Source organism: Clarias gariepinus, chromosome 5, assembly GCF_024256425.1.
Source record: "Clarias gariepinus isolate MV-2021 ecotype Netherlands chromosome 5, CGAR_prim_01v2, whole genome shotgun sequence".
Lineage (NCBI taxonomy): Eukaryota > Metazoa > Chordata > Actinopteri > Siluriformes > Clariidae > Clarias > Clarias gariepinus.
In genome coordinates, this window is record NC_071104.1 from 4,163,090 (window position 1) to 4,179,606 (window position 16,517).

Below are 16,517 nucleotides of genomic sequence, written 5' to 3' on the forward strand. Positions count from 1 at the left end.
CAAACCAATGCAAATGCAAGAAATTATCTGCTCTAGTCATCGTCCTAAAAGACACATGTTTAAAGGTGTGGTGAAAAGCATTGCAGTCGCAATGTAGCTCATGACCGGATCATAATGTTGACAGCAGTTGCGCTAGGGATAAACAAGATGGGACTCTAACCTTGGCTAATCAGAAAGCTTGTGCATTGTGTGACCTTAACCCATGAGCTGTTAACGGTCGGACATAAAGGAAAGATTTCATTTTCTCCACAGAAACCAGTCTGATCTGCATAGCAACAGAAGTGCACAGCAAGAGGCACTGCTGGGATTCGAACCCAAAATCTCCTGTTTACTAGACAGGCACTTTAACCAACTGAGCCACAGCGCCACAGCCAAACCTTAGAGTCTCGCATATACTCTCGCGTATCTGAGATGCTCTGGCACAGGAACTTGACTATCAAGCTAAGATTGTCTCCACTGGCATGCAGCATGATAGGACCATAAATGAAGTCCCACAGTGCTATACCATGCTTCACAGAGCACGCCAAAACTGCCAGTCATGGTGTTTCAATTCAGGTTGTTCCAAATTCATTGCAGGCAAGGATCATGCCTGTTGCAGTAGATTTCAGGCTTGCAAAAATAAACAAACTTCAAACACACTGTATGTTATATATCTGCAACTGGCATACAGTTTTCAGCAAAATATATTGTTACAATGTAGAAAGGATAATCTCCTTCTAATAGCTGATTTTATAAAATATTTTCTAGTAAAAAGGTGGTTAAAGCCACCATCTATGAGGCACTTGTGGCGGATCAAGTCTTACCTGGGCGTAAAGTTTCTGAGGGAGTGGGTACTCCACCTCTCCCAAGGGCCAGTGACACAAGAACAGTAGCAGAGCATGGGGAGGAATTGGGGGCTATTTGACCTGAACGCCCGACCGATTCAGTGGACCCAGTCGGAAGCCTGTGCCGTTGCCAAGAAAGTTTGGTTCTCCTGCAGCAGTTTCCCCCAGTCCCGTTGGAGCTGATGTCTCCAGTGCGCTGGCATCACCACTTGCTCCACTCCAGTCCTCACCGGTAATCTGTAATCTTCCCAACGTTGATCTGTCTTCCAATGACAAGCTGCCTCATAGACATCCGATTGCTTATATGAGTGCGTGGCCAGCGACCTGTAATCCGTGCAAGAGGTGTCTTCCCTAGATCCTTGTCAGGATGGCCGAGCGGTCTAAGGCGCTGCGTTCAGGTCGCAGTCTCCCCTGGAGGCGTGGGTTCGAATCCCACTTCTGACAAGAGTCCCATCTCTTTGTTGCATTTAGGAAATCGTGTATGGATCTGCATCAATATCCTTGACCTCTCACAGCATAGCTTTGCTTGCTAGTGAAGAAGTTGGCACTTTTCTTCATCAAGCGCTTGCTTCTTCGATTTCTTGGACTATGTAGACATGGTTGTGTTGTTGAGGCAAAGCCCGGAGCAGGGTGCCAAAATAAAGGCTACAGGTTCTGAGCTGAACTTCCTTTTCACGGATGCTGAAAAATTCTTTTGAGATGTCCCAGCATGTTTGATTGCTGAAGTCAAGAAATCAGCTTCTATTTGACGATTGGGTATGAAAAGTTGTCATTGATCATGATTCATAGGTTCATTTCATCTTTCTGTCTGTATTTTGCAGCATTGCCCATAGATGGTTGGAGAGGTTGCTCTCTAAACTGCTTTCCTGTTTTGCTAAGGTAAAACGTGAACGTGGTTTCAGTCTGAAGCCTAAAAATCCTGAACTTAAGCCAACCAGTACACTTGTGTGTATTGGAAAGATCCAAAAAGGTTTTCCAGTACAGATTTGAATTAAAAAAAAGGCCTCACTTGGTGTTTGACAAAACATGCATGAAATCTGGTCATTTCGTTTGATTCTATGGTTCATTTTACATGCTGCACAGTAAGTGGCAAAGAAAAAGTCTTGTTTTGAGGAGGAGGTCAAGTCATGGCTGTGAATTGTCTTGAGTTCCCCAAATCTGAGCATCCCCATCTTGAAGCTTGGACAACTTGGAGACAACTTGGACAACACGTCGAGGTCATGAGCTGGTCCCTCTGTGTGTGTGGCGGCGTGTGTTGCTGCCGTTTTTGAACAGGTTCGTTGTAGAAATTAAAATTTCATCCAATCTCTAGGATGACCATGCATGTTTGTGTCAACCTCTTGATAAAAGATGACAGCGCTCAGGTAACAACTCACTGACCAGATTACTAAAAAAAACTTATACGTAAGAAATAAATATGAATAAAAAGAAATACAAAAGTCTTTCGGTTTGCAAACTTTGATATGTCGAGTGTGTCCGGTAGTGAAAAAATTATGAAGTCTCAGACCAGGCGCTCAAAGCACTTCATCACTACTGAGGTGAGGGATACCGACTGAGATAAAGAGATGTTGAATATTTCAGTGAACACAGATGCTAGCTGGTCTGCGCAGGCTCTGAGAATACGAGCTGAGATGCCGTCTGGTCCTGCTGCTTTCCTGGTGTTCACTCTCTTGAAGACTCTCCTCACGTTGTGCTCGGTGATGATGAGCGCGCTTCCGGTGCTGGCAGTGTCTTCCTGTCTGCAGCCTGTCGCGCCGCTAACATTAGCATCGCTAGCGTCTTCAGCTGCAGCCTCGAAGCGAGCATAGAATGTGTTCTGCTGGTCAGCCAGAGTCGCGTCCGCCATACCGGTTGTTGCTGTTTTATAGTCCGTTATTGTCCTTAGTCCCTGCCACAGGCTCCTAAAGTCACTCTGTTGAAGTTGTGACTTTAGTTTCCGTATATAGCGCTGCTTCGCCTCTTTCACCGTTTTCGCACAATATGTGACACAGCTTTGTACGAGTCCATGTCCCCCGACGCAAGTCCTGCGTTGTAGGCAGCGGTGTGAGATCTCAGAGCGTCGCTGATGGTTTTATCCACCCACGGCTTCTGGTTGGGAAACGTCCTAAAAGTCTTTTTCTCCACGGTATCATCTGCTAGTTTCCCAATGAATCCCACAACTGTTTGCATAAACACACTGACGTCATCAGAGCTGTTTCTGAACATGTCCCAGTCTGCGTCATCAAGTGCATCCTGTAAGGCGGCCACTGATTGGTCCGTCCAGCGCGCGACCTCCCTCTGAACCCACACTTCCTGTTTCAGCCTTTGTTTGTATTTTGGCCAGCGGCATGGTAAGATTTACCAAACGGTGGACGAGATTGTGCCCTGTAGCCATCCTTGACTGTAGTGTAGCAGTGGTTGAGTGTCCTTTCGCCCCTGGTGGGACAGGTGATATGCTGATGAAAGTTTGGCGTGACTGGACATCGTGACAGCAGCCGACCTCACTGGCGCCATCTTGTACTTGTGGGACTTCCATCCCTTGTTGACCTTCCTGAGCATAAGACAATCTCCTAAGAGTAAGTCTCCACCAGGAAATCCTTGGCAAGTAGTCTGCAATTTCCAATTTTCAGCCTTTGAGAATTTCTTAATCAAAGCTAACCCTCTTGATTGCTTTGAACAACTTGTGCCAAACACTCTTTTTTTCCTAATCACCAAGGTAACGCCTGAACAGGGACTTGAACCCTGGACCCTCAGATTAATTCAATTCAATTCAATTTTATTTGTATAGCGCTTTTAGCAATTTTCATTGCCGCAAAGCAGCGTTACATAGTCAAAAGAATTATTTAAGTTTGTATGAAATGTGAATTTGTATGAATCAAAATGGTCAGTTTGTCCCTGGTGAGCAAGCCGAGGGCGACAGTGGCAAGGAAAAACTCCCTGAGATGGTAATACGAAGAAACCTTGAGAGGAACCAGACTCAACAGGGAACCCATCCTCATTTGGGTGAAACAGAAAGCAGTAAATGATCTGCATTTATACAGTGTGTAGGGTGGGAGGCAGTTCAGCTATAATAGCTGATGTTAATTGATGTTAATATGGAGTCCAGGTAGTTATTTAAGACCCAGGTAGACTTGTAAGAAGTTCCAGTCATGAGCTATCGAACTGTCAAGTCCCCAGAGAAACAGTTGCCAACACCAGTCAAGGCCAGAACCATTTTCTATGTAGAGAGAATCATTCCCAGACACCAGACGCATCCCAGAGAGACACACGGGGCATCCATGTGACGAGATCTTCAGCCAGAAGCGGGGCACCAGGATGGGTCAGACAGGTCCGGAGGGCAGAGGGAGTCTGGATCACTGGCAGCTCAGGAACGACATGTGTAGCTCGACAGAGAGAGAGAGAAAGAGTGAAAGGGGGGGACAGGAGGAGAGAGGAAAAAGAAAGAGGGGGGGAAAGAGAAGAAGAGGAGAGATGGCAGTTAGGTATGGTCACAGTCACACAATGTATAATGTGAATGTATATTAACTGTAGAGTGCAAGCAGAGACTCCGGCAGGACTAACTATGACAGCATAACTAAAATGGAGAGCCAGAAGGAAACACAAACATGAGGGCTTCCTGACATGTAAAGCAAACAATCACCTCACCGTCAGCAAACCTGAGAGATCAATGAGAGTGAGGAAGACAGCATCCAAACATACCAGTTCACCATAATACTCTACGTCCATGAGTCCCCCAGATCTGCTCCTTTACCTATGGCAAATCTATTTATAAAAATGCTTGGCTAAATAAATAGGTTTTTAGCCTGGACTTAAACACTGAGACTGTGTCTGAGTCCCGAACACTATTTGGAAGACTAGTCCATAACTTTGGGGCTTTGTAAGAAAAAGCTCTGCCCCCAGCTGTATTTTTCATAATACGCGGTACTGACAAGCAGCCTGCATCCTTTGATCGAAGTAGGCGTGGCGGATCGTAAGACACTAGCAGTTCGCTCAGGTACTGCGGCGCGAGACCATTTAATGCTTTATATGTCAAGAGTAGTATTTTAAAATCAATGCGAAATTTCACAGGGAGCCAATGGAGTGAAGATAAGATAGGGGTGATGTGCTCATATCTTCTGGTTCTGGTGAGGACTCTCGCTGCTGCATTCTGGACTAGCTGAAGCTTATTTATGCATCTAGCTGAACAACCAGACAGTAAGGCATTACAATAGTCCAACCTAGAGGTGATAAAATAACTAGTTTTTCTGCGTCGTTTAGCGACAATAAATTTCTTATTCTGGCAATATTTCTGAGGTGAAAGAATGCTATCCTGGTAATATTATCAACATGTGCTTTAAATGAAAGGCTGGAATCAATAATCACACCAAGGTCTTTCACTGTTGCATTTGATGGAACAGAAAGGCTATCTAAAGTTACGGTGTGATCTAAAATTTTACTCCTAGCTGTATGCGGTCCTATGACTAGAACTTCTGTCTTATCCGGATTTAGCAGAAGGAAGTTAATTAGCATCCAATTTCTTATGTCCTGCACACATTGCTCAATTTTAGTAAGCTGTTTTTTCTCATCAGGTTTTGCTGAGACATATAACTGAGTATCGTCAGCATAACAATGAAAACTAATACCATGCTTACGGATTATGTTGCCCAGAGGAAGCATGTAAAGGGAAAAAAGCAGTGGACCTAAAACTGAACCCTGCGGAACGCCAAACTCCACTAGAGAACATGCAGAATAATCACCATTTAAGTCTACATACTGATAACGATGGGTCAGATAGGATCTGAGCCAGGAGAGGGCTGTACCCTTAATTCCCACTACATTTTCTAATCTGTGAAGAAGAATAGCGTGATCAACAGTGTCAAAAGCTGCACTGAGGTCAAGTGATACAAGCATAGTTACACAACCCTGATCAGAGGCCAATAGAATGTCATTTACTACTTTAACGAGCGCTGTCTCTGTACTGTGATGAGGCCTAAATCCTGACTGATACAGTTCATGTATGCCATTTCTATGTATATATGAGCATAGCTGCTCCGCTACTATCTTTTCCCGGATCTTAGAGATAAAGGGGAGGTTTGATATTGGTCTGTAACTGGACAGCTGACAGGGGTCGAGGTCAGGTTTCTTAATTATTGGTTTGATAACTGCTAATTTAAAAGATTTTGGAACATATCCAATGCTGAGTGAAGAATTAATTATTCTCAACAGGGGTTCTATTATTGCTGGTACTATCTGTTTAAGAAAATGTGTCGGTACTGGATCTAATATACAGGTTGATGAATTTGAAGAAGAGATGAGTGAAATTAGTTCATTCTCTTCAAGGGGAGTAAAGTATTCTAGGTTCTGGTCTGACATGGCTAGATTAACATCTGCATCAATTACATTGTTCGGTTTCAAAACCTCAATTTTATGCCTAATATTTACAATTTTATTATTAAAAAAGTTCATGAAGTCCTCACTATTGCATGATGTTGTTGTGGAGATTTCTGCAGTGGTCTTATTTCTGGTTAATTTGGCTACAGCATTAAATAAGAATCTAGGATTATTTTTGTTATTTTCTATAAGAGTGGAGAGATATGTTGATCTAGCTACACTAAGAGCTTTTCTATAGTTCAGGATGCTCTCCTTCCATGCTATTTGAAATACTAGTAATTTAGTTTGACGCCATTTACGTTCTAATTTCCGAGCGGTCTGTTTTAAAGTGCGCGTGTGATCGTTATACCAGGGAGCAAGTTTTTTATCTCTAATAATTTTTCTTTTGACTGGAGCTACATTATCTAGGGTATAGCGAAATGTCGACTCTAAATATTCAGTCGCCTGATCGAGTTCTGTGGGGTCAGACGGTGATCTAATCGAAGTTGGGAACTCTGGGAGATTACTGATAAAACTCTGTTTGGTAGTTGATGTGAATGTACGTTTCATACGGTAGCGCGGCGCTGTGTGTACATTATTATTGTGACACACTTGAATTGAGACAAGATTAAAAGTCTGATGCTCTACCGACTGAGCTATCCAGGCTCTGGAAGGTGTGCCATCCCTCACAAAAAGCAGTTTTACCCATCCTTTCCCAATGCTCGTCCATTGTTCAAGTTCAAGTTCAAGTAGGCTTTATTGTCACTTCAACCATATACAGTTAGTACACAGTGAAACGAAACAACGTTCCTCCAGGACCAAGGTGTTACATGCAACATAATCTTACAACATAAATTAACAGAGAAGCTAAACTAGCTAGCTAGGAGGCCTAGTTAGCTGGCTAGCAGAGACAAGACAGATATTCCTAACATAAATTAACAAAAAAACTAACTAAAAGACTAACTAACTAACAGACTATCTACAGGTTTTTTTTTTTTTTCCCAGACAACAGACAACAACATAAAGTGCACGTGGAAATGTGCAAAACGAGCAACAACAAAGTGACAGTGCGACAACAACGACATATCAGAACATAAAACATAAAATATGGTGTTGAGGTAGTAAAACATAGCAGCAAAAATTTGATATTTGTGCAAAAAGTAATGAATATTGTGCAGAAGAGATAAACAGTGAGGCATTTACAGATGTGTGTACGATAGTTTGTGTGGGTCAGTGTGTCTGCGCTTGTGTTGATTTGTCAGTCCAGTCACAGTGTTTTGATGTATTGATGTAGTTGAGTTGTAGTAGTTAAGCTGAGTGATAATGTTTGTGTGTGTGTGTGTGTGTGTGTGTGTGTGTTTCTTTAAATGGGTCAAAATTGTTTGACACATTTGAAGAAACCAAGCACTTGTGAACCCTTTCAAGTGGTGAGGTTGGTCATGAGAATTTTAAACTTTCACACTGACTGATAACCTGTCCAGTATTTACGCTGAGATCAATCGAACCATTAAGATTTCTGTTTAACTGCCATGTTTTTAACTTTTTCTTCCCTAAAAAGAGGATTCTGACCTTCACATGCAGTGAAAGTTGTTACCAGGATCACTCTTCTGAACAGCCCTGCTTCTAAAGTTTTATCTTGGATGAATGAATGTCTTATATGCCCATGGTATGTGAATTCCTTCAAAAAGATCAGCATTATCGACAAAGGTTGGCCTTCTGGACAAGGAGACCACGTGACTCATTTTCAAGTCTATTTCATTTACAAACAGGGACTGAAGCCACAGACCCTGAGATTAAAATACAAGTGCGCTACCGACTGAGAAATACAGCCAACTCGGTCGTTATTCTTTTGCAGCCAACACCGTTCTTCACATTTTCTACAGTTTTGCACACACACTTTTTCAACATTCTTCTCTGACCAAATGGATCGTCTACTCTGGATCAGACAAAGACATCTACATCGGATCGTAGTAGCTTTCAGCAACTTATCACTGTATGCTTTCTTAGAAAATGGGCACAAGGGAGCTTTCAGCAATGTATTTTTATGTATACATACACATATATGTATATATATTGAAGTGCAATGTAGTGCAATCTTGGGCAATTGGGCCATGTATAATTTGCAATATGGCTAATGACCTAAGGATTGTAAACTTGGCTAATCAGAAAGCTTGTGCATTGTGTGACCTTAACCCATGAGCTGTTAATGGTCAGACAAGATTTCTTTTTTTCCACAGAAACCAGTCTGACCTGCATAGCAACAGAAGTGCACAGTGAGAGGCACTGCTGGGATTCGAACCCAGGATCTCCTGTTTACTAGACAGGCACTTTAACCAACTAAGCCACAGGGCCACAGCCAAACCTTAGACTCTCGCGTATACTCTCGCGTATCTGAGATGCTCTGGCACAGGAACTTGACTATCAAGCTAAGATTGTCTCCACTGGCATGCAGCATGATAGGACCATAAATGAAGTCCCACAGTGCTATACCATGCTTCACAGAGCACGCCAAAACTGCCAGTCATGGTGTTTCAATTCAGGTTGTTCCAAATTCATTGCAGGCAAGGATCATGCCTGTTGCAGTAGATTTCAGGCTTGCAAAAATAAACAAACTTCAAACACACTGTATGTTATATATCTGCAACTGGCATACAGTTTACAGCAAAATATATTGTTACAATGTAGAAAGGATAATCTCCTTCTAATAGCTGATTTTATAAAATATTTTCTAGTAAAAAGGTGGTTAAAGCCACCATCTATGAGGCACTTGTGGCGGATCAAGTCTTACCTGGGCGTAAAGTTTCTGAAGGAGTGGGTACTCCACCTCTCCCAAGGGCCAGTGACACAAGAACAGTAGCAGAGCATGGGGAGGAATTGGGGGCTATTTGACCTGAACACCCGACCGATTCAGTGGACCCAGTCGGAAGCCTGTGCCGTTGCCAAGAAAGTTTGGTTCTCCTGCAGCAGTTTCCCCCAGTCCCGTTGGAGCTGATGTCTCCAGTGCGCTGGCATCACCACTTGCTCCACTCCAGTCCTCACCGGTAAGCCAGCCTGTTTTTGATGTCAGCCGACATGTGGGTCTAGTGCCTATATTTAGAGAGGAGGAGGTTGATTCTTATTTCGCAGTGTTTGAAAGAATTGCAACCACGTTCAGATGGCCACGTTAAGTTTGTGGACACTGTTACTGCAGTGTAAATTAACAGGGAAAGCACAAGAAGCATGCTCTGCTCTTTCTTTGGAACAGAGCCTTGATTATGATGTGGTTAAAGCTGCAGTTCTGCATGCCTATGAGCGTGTACCTGAAGCATACAGGCAAAGTTTCAGGGATCTGGTCAAACCAAATAGCCAAACATTTGTTGAGTTTGCTCGTGAGAAATGCTTGCTCTTTGAAAAATGGTGTTCTGCAAGTAATGTAAGACGTTTTGAGCAGCTTAAAGAATTGATTCTACTAGAAGAGTTTAAGTCTTGTCTTCCAGAGCAGCTAGTTGTGTATTTAAATGAACAGAAGATTGATGTCTTTTTTAGAGCTGCTGTCTTAGCTGATGAGTTTGTGTTAACTCTTAAGACTGTGTTTAATATGCCCATGTCTCATAGTAATTCTTCCTTGCGTCAATTGAAGTCACGAAACACAACTGCTCAAGCTCGCTCTCCAGTTAGCCCTTCGCCTGAATCCCGTAACTGTTATTATTGCCACGAAAAAGGTCACTTAATTGCCTCCTGTCCGGTGTTAAAGCGTAAGGTGGCTCGTCAGCAGCCTGCTGGCAAAAAGGTAAATGCTGCAGGGCTGCTGGCTAAGTTTACTGGGGAATCGGTGTTTGAGTCTTTTATATTTTCTGGTTATGTATCTTTAGTTGCTGGTCAAACAAGAAACCCCATTAAAATATTGAGGGATACCGGTTCTGCTCAATCGTTTATTTTGGAAAATGCATTACCCTCTTCAGAAGCTTCTTATTTAGGGAGTGATGTGTTAATTCAAGGCATTGGTATGACTGTAATGATTGCATAACTTGTATCTAGAAACCAAAAGCTTTTCTGGTTTTGTTAAAGTTGCCGTTCGTACAGCATTGCTAGTTAGTGGTATTTCATTCATTCTGGGGAATGATATTGCTGGAAACCAAATTTTTTCGCTTCCAGAGGTTATATCTGAGCCAATTACTGATTGTCCAGAGTTAGAAGTTTAGATTCCTTCAGTATTTCCTGCTTGTGTGTTAACGCGTGCTCAGCAAAAGAAATTGAGTGATGTAGTAGATTTGTCTGACTCTTTCTTATGCCAGGAGGAAACCATTGAGGAAAGCCTGCCTCAGCTTAACCCCAGTGTGAAATTTACTGATGTTCCAAAGGCTACTTCGAAACCAGATGCCAAACTTCGCATAACTCGTGCCAAGTTGGCGAAAGCTCAGAAGGCCGACCCTTCGCTAACCCATTGTTTTGAGACTGCGGTGGAGAAAGGAGAGCTGGAGAAGCACCCAATTGCTTACTTCTTGGAAAATGGAGTTTTAATGCGAAAGTGGTCACCACCCTATTCTTTGAATGGTTCGAGTGATGTATATCAGGTTGTAGTCCCTCAAGAACTTCGCAACGAAGTTCTCATGTTGGCTCACGACCATCCTTGTTCTGGTCATGTGGGCGTACGGAAAACCTACTTGAGGGCGTTAAAATATTTTGTATGGCCTGGTATGAAAAGACATGTAGCTCAATATTGTAGATCGTGTCACACATGTCAACTTGTGGGTAAGCCCAATCAAACCATTCCTCGTTTTGTGGTTTTGAATAAAAGTTAGGTGAACTTAGAAGTTCACATTTGTGTGTGGGGGGGAATGTTACAACCCGCAACATTTTGGTCGCGCTGTGTGTGTTTAGGCTTCTGTGCTTTGTAGCGTGTGTATATTGTGCCCAGGTCGAGCTCCACTCCTGATTCCACTCCAAGTTTTCCGACTGCCACTACAGCGTGTCCAGGTTCGGCCCGCTCCCATTCCACTCCAGGTTTTCGACTGCCACTACACCAGCGGCTGGCTGACCTTCCACACGTGCACTTCCCCCCTGAGTGACGTCAGCAACGAGTACAGCAACGAGGACCAGTTATAAACCGGAGAGAGACCCGGGATTGAGGAGGCGTGTAGGCGAGGCGTTGATTGTTTTGGAGAGAGAGTTGTTATTTTGGTGTTTTTGATATTGGCTTGTGTACCCTGGGGTCCGTTCTTCGTACGTCGCTAACTCAGTTAGCTGGATTTGATTGTTGTGGATTTGTCCTGATCTTGGATTGTTTCGTTCCTCGATGCGCTTCTAGCATTTGTTGTCATAGCAACATATCCGTAAGCTTGAACCTGCTCGGGAGCAGGTTTATTTCATGTAAACAGGATTTAGGCTGCGCTCATGGCGGGTTATGATTGGTTGAAGTGGCGAGGTCACATCTGATTGGTTAAAGAGCATGACTGACTCACGTGGAAAAAGAAAAGTATATGCCCCCTGCCATGGACTCCCCCCCACCCACACACACACACACACATAATCGCTATCAAATATTATATATGAACATAAATTCATAGGTTTATTGTTATCAAATATGATATTACTATTATAATAAACCTTAGGCACGAGACAGCCGTCAAGACCATTAATACAAATTCGTGTATAATGTTTATTTTGTAACACATTTATTTTTCAGGGGTTTGTCATAAAAATATGCTATATATAGTATTATATATTAAAAATAAATATTTTATAATGATAAATTGGACAAAACTAATTTTATTATAAAATAAACAATATAAAAGTATACATAATATTTCTATTTTTTTCATGTACAACATATTTATTTTTATATTGCTTATTTTATTTTATTGTCTCATGTAATCCATATATATATCCAATATGTAAACCATATACTTATGAATTTATGTTCTAATATAATATTTGATAGCGATTACGTAGGGGGGCAATCCATGGCAGGGGGGCATTTCGGCGCATAACACGTTATGACACGTTACAAAAAAATTGAGCCGCTCTTTTTCCATTTCATCAACCAATCTGAGGGCTTGTGATCAGTGTTTCTAGTGTCGATGCATATCGCCTTTTAAACCAACGCACGAGCGCGCAATAATCCTAGACAACTCAATCCAGCTATACTAATCATCAACAACAGGCGTGCTCGAAGAACCGACTTAGCCAGATCGTAATTAGCACGATGATCTCATCTTAGATGTGTCAGTTCATCTCCGATGTGTCAAGCGACGTACGAAGAACAGACCCCTGGTTTTGACTTCATTGCAACCCTTTGACTTTGATTATTGCTTGTCCCTTTTGGTTTGTTTGCTTGGTTTTTGTTGTATATATTTTTTGTGAATACTTTCACTTTATGTTTGTGCACGCACCAGTAGTAGGGGTGTGGCTGCCATTTGTTTTGGGGAAAAGGGAATTTATCCACTGTTTTTGGTTTAGGGAGATAGGTAAGTTATCTGTATTTTTGTTTGTGTTTTGTTTAGGTAAACAAGCTTGTAAAATACAGATACCCGTTTTGCTTTGATCCTGGTGATGTGTCAGTATTTTTGTTTGCTTTGTGTAAAGCAATACAAACCCTGTCTTTTTGCCAGCTAAAGTGCCTGTCTATTTCGTTCCGGTATATTACACCATTATATCCAACCTTGTTCACACAGTTTAAAATAGAACCCCGAACCTATCATTTGCTGTACGGCCCAACCCTAGACTGGGATGTAACAATATATATATATATATATACTAGCTTATTGACAGCCATTGTCCTCATTTAAATGTAACCAACATCAGGCAAATGTTCCACGGCTACTCAGAAAATGATTCAATTCTTGCAAATCAAAATGCCAGTGTTCATTCACTTCTGTGGAATGAATAGAGCTACCTTGCTTGAGCTCCATGGACAGGTGTCTACCTGTGGAAAACACATGAAAACTGAGCAGAAATCCTGGCTGAAAGCAAGATACCCTGCCACAACCTGAGCCCACAAGCACTTAAGCCTTGAGCTCCTCGTGCAGTTGGACCCAGACCTTGTCTGGTGTACCAAGAGATGAAACTCACAACAGGCACTGCTGGGATTTGAACCCAGGATCTCCTGTTTACAAGACAGGTGCTTTCACCAGCTAAGCCACAGTGCCGATTGCCTGGGTGGCACCTTAGGCATGACCCAGCACTTTTCAATCAATCAATCAATCAAACTTTATTTATAAAGCACTTTAAAAACAACAAGGTCGGCCAAAGTGCTGTACACCGCCTAACAAGAATAGGTTACATCACAGATGAAATAAGTGTCAGTTTAAATAAACAAGAATATTAGTCAACAAATCAAACTGAGTTGAAGGCAAGCGTAAAAAGGTGTGTTTTAAGTGATGACTTAAAAACCATAAAAGATTCAATTTGTCTAAGATGCAACGGCAGATCATTCCATAGCTTAGGACCCGCGACAGAAAAGGAACGTTCCCCCCTGAGTTTTCTCAGTGTTTTGGGGACAACCAAACGAGACTGAGCAGCTGACCTAAGAGAGCGAGCAGGGCAGTAGGGCTGGAGCATGTCTGACACATACTGAGGGGTGAGACCATGTAAAGATTTAAAAACAAATAAGAGAATTTTAAAATCAATACGAAAGCGACTCGGGAGCCAGTGCAATGACTTTAAAATCGGAGTGATGTGCTCTCGTTTTTTAGTACCAGTTAAAAGCCTTGCAGCAGCATTCTGTACCAGCTGTAATCGTGCAAGTGACGCCTGGCTAAGCCCATAATAAAGTGCATTGCAATAGTCTAAGCGATTTGTAATGAAAGCATGAATTAAAATCTCAAAATGTTGCCGAGTAAGGAATGGTTTGGCTTTGGCCAGTTGTCTCAGTTGAAAAAAGCTTGTTTTAACAACTGCACTAATCTGAGCATCAAGTTTTAAGTTTAAATCCAATTTTATACCAAGATTTGTTACAATAGACTTTCGATATTGTGTCAGAGCACCCAAGTCTACATCAGCAACAGAGGCATCACTAGGCCCAAACAGTATGACCTCCGTCTTTGTATCATTAAAATGTAACAAATTTGCTGACAGCCAGGATTTAATTTCCTCAACACAGTCTAAAAGTTGTTGAACAGGATTAATTTGCTTTTGTTTTAAGGGCATGTAAATTTGTGAATCGTCCGCATAAAAATGGAAAGAGACACCGTGTTTGCGAAGAATAGCCCCGAGAGGAAGGAGGTATAGGGAAAAGAGGAGAAGGGCCAAAATAGAGCCTTGGGCCACTCCACAAGTGAGGGGAGCAGCAGAGGACTCAGCAGACCCCACACGGACACTAAAACTTCTCCCTGTCAGATATGATCTAAACCACTTTAACGCACTGCCCTGGATTCCCACACAATCTTTTAGTCGAGACAGAAGAATGTCGTGGTCCACTGTGTCAAAGGCCGCAGTTAGGTCGAGCAGAACCAAGATGACACAGTGGCCAGAGTCTGTGACTAAAAGGATGTCGTTAAAAACTTTTAACAGAGCAGTTTCCGTACTATGGTTGGTTTTAAAACCTGACTGGAACACCTAGAAAATTTTATGTTCCTCTAGGAACACATTTAGCTGAGTAGACACAACTTTTTCTAAAATCTTTGAAATAAAAGGAAGTTTTGAGATTGGCCTAAAATTAGAGAGAACAGAAATGTCAAGACCAGGCTTCTTAATCAATGGCTGTACCACAGCATGCTTAAAACCATCTGGGACAATACCATTTATCAAACTGCTATTAATAATACTGAGTACATCTAGGGCTATGGTTGGAAAAACTTCTTTAAAAAGACGAGGTGGAAGAACATCATTAGAGGAACCAGAGGGCTTCATATGACCAACAATTTTTTTTAACAGAGGCAGACCAACAGGCTCAAACTGGTCTAATACAGCGGGAGGTGTAGTTGGGGTTGATGGCTTAGGCAAAGAATGGTGTATGAGGGCTCTAGTGCTCTCAACCTTATCTATAAAAAAGTGCAAAAATTTGTCACATAATTCATCTAAAGCTTCCAAGCAAGCTGTTTGTGGGGCATCAATCACAGTGTTAATGGTTGTAAACAAAACACGGGGATTATTACAATTGGAAACAATAATATCAGAGAAATATTTAGTTCTTTCAATTTTTACAGTTTTTTGATAGGTTCGCCAACTGTCTTTTAAAATTTGAAAGGACACCTGTAACATGTCCTTTTTCCACTTTCTCTCCGCTTTTCTACATTCACGCCTGGCTGCGCGTGTTTAGCCAAGGGTCAGGACTAGGTTTTGAATGTCTAGTTTTTACCAGAGCCACAGAATCAAGGATATACAGACATTTAGAATTAAAACAAGAAAAAAGTGCTTCTACATCAGCAGTACACGAATCAACAACGGAAATTTGACTGAATGAAGTGGAGAATTGAGACGCAGTGGAGGACGTAACAACACGGTAGTGCTGTGCAGGAGCGCGTGGCTTTATGACCACAGGGCATGGAAGCAGAAGATCAAAGATCACAGGCATATGATCTGAAAATGATTGTAGGGAATATTTGATTTTTAGTATGTTTCATTGTATTCTGTGTGCATGAGAACAGAGTGATTTTCTTCCTGTTCTCACGACATAAGCTGTGCTTTCATAAAACACATCCTATGGAAGTTTATGTTAAAGGTCGTAAAACTGTTAAACGCTCGTAAATTGAGAGCTACTCCTAAATTTATGTTCTTCCTTACCTTATCTGTTAAAAGCATTCCAGACTGGATGTAAACACTTCTGCATCCACCTTTTCTTTGGTTCTTTGTGTGTGTGCGTATATATACTCCTGTCTCCCACAATAAACTTTGAACGTCTCACTGAGCACTGACTTGTGTGTATCATTGAGGGGTTCCCTGGTACCAGGCGGGACAAGCAGAATACAGGCTGAGCACTGAGTAGACAAAAGGAGGTCTACCAAAATTCAAGAAATCCTTACAATGATGCATCGTACACCTCTAAGTTTGCAACAGAAATACCATGGGTCAAAACTAAGTCAAGGGTATGGCCATGCTCATGTGTAGGACCAACAGTGCACTGTACAAAATTAAAAGAGTCAATGATATTTAAAAAGTCTTTGACCAGTGGTTTATCCGGACAGCAAACATGAATATTAAAATCACCAAGAATTAAAACCCGGTCATAATTTGGCATAATTCCAGCCAAGAAATCAGTAAAGTCTCCCAAGAAGTCTTTGTTATATTTTGGTGGTCTGTAAAAAGTAGCGCAAAGCACTGGGAGAGATGAACCAAGCTCAAACATATTGACTTCAAAGCTGGAATAAAACGAGGTCGGAATGATTTGTTTAAAGATGTATTTATTTTTGAAAACAGTTGCTATGCCGCCCCCGCGGCCAGTTGTCC

The 16,517-nt window shown here is 42.0% G+C and overlaps 2 non-coding genes across 2 annotated transcripts; one reads left to right on the forward strand and one right to left on the reverse strand.

The window, feature by feature from the left end:
• The first annotated feature begins 1,185 nt into the window (after positions 1-1,185).
• trnal-cag (transfer RNA leucine (anticodon CAG)) lies at positions 1,186-1,268 on the forward strand. The gene has a single exon. It is a non-coding gene; the product is annotated as a tRNA-Leu (tRNA).
• Positions 1,269-13,205: 11,937 nt separating this feature from the next.
• trnat-ugu (transfer RNA threonine (anticodon UGU)) lies at positions 13,206-13,279 on the reverse strand. Its single transcript has one exon. It is a non-coding gene; the product is annotated as a tRNA-Thr (tRNA).
• Between the last annotated feature and the right edge of the window lie 3,238 nt (positions 13,280-16,517).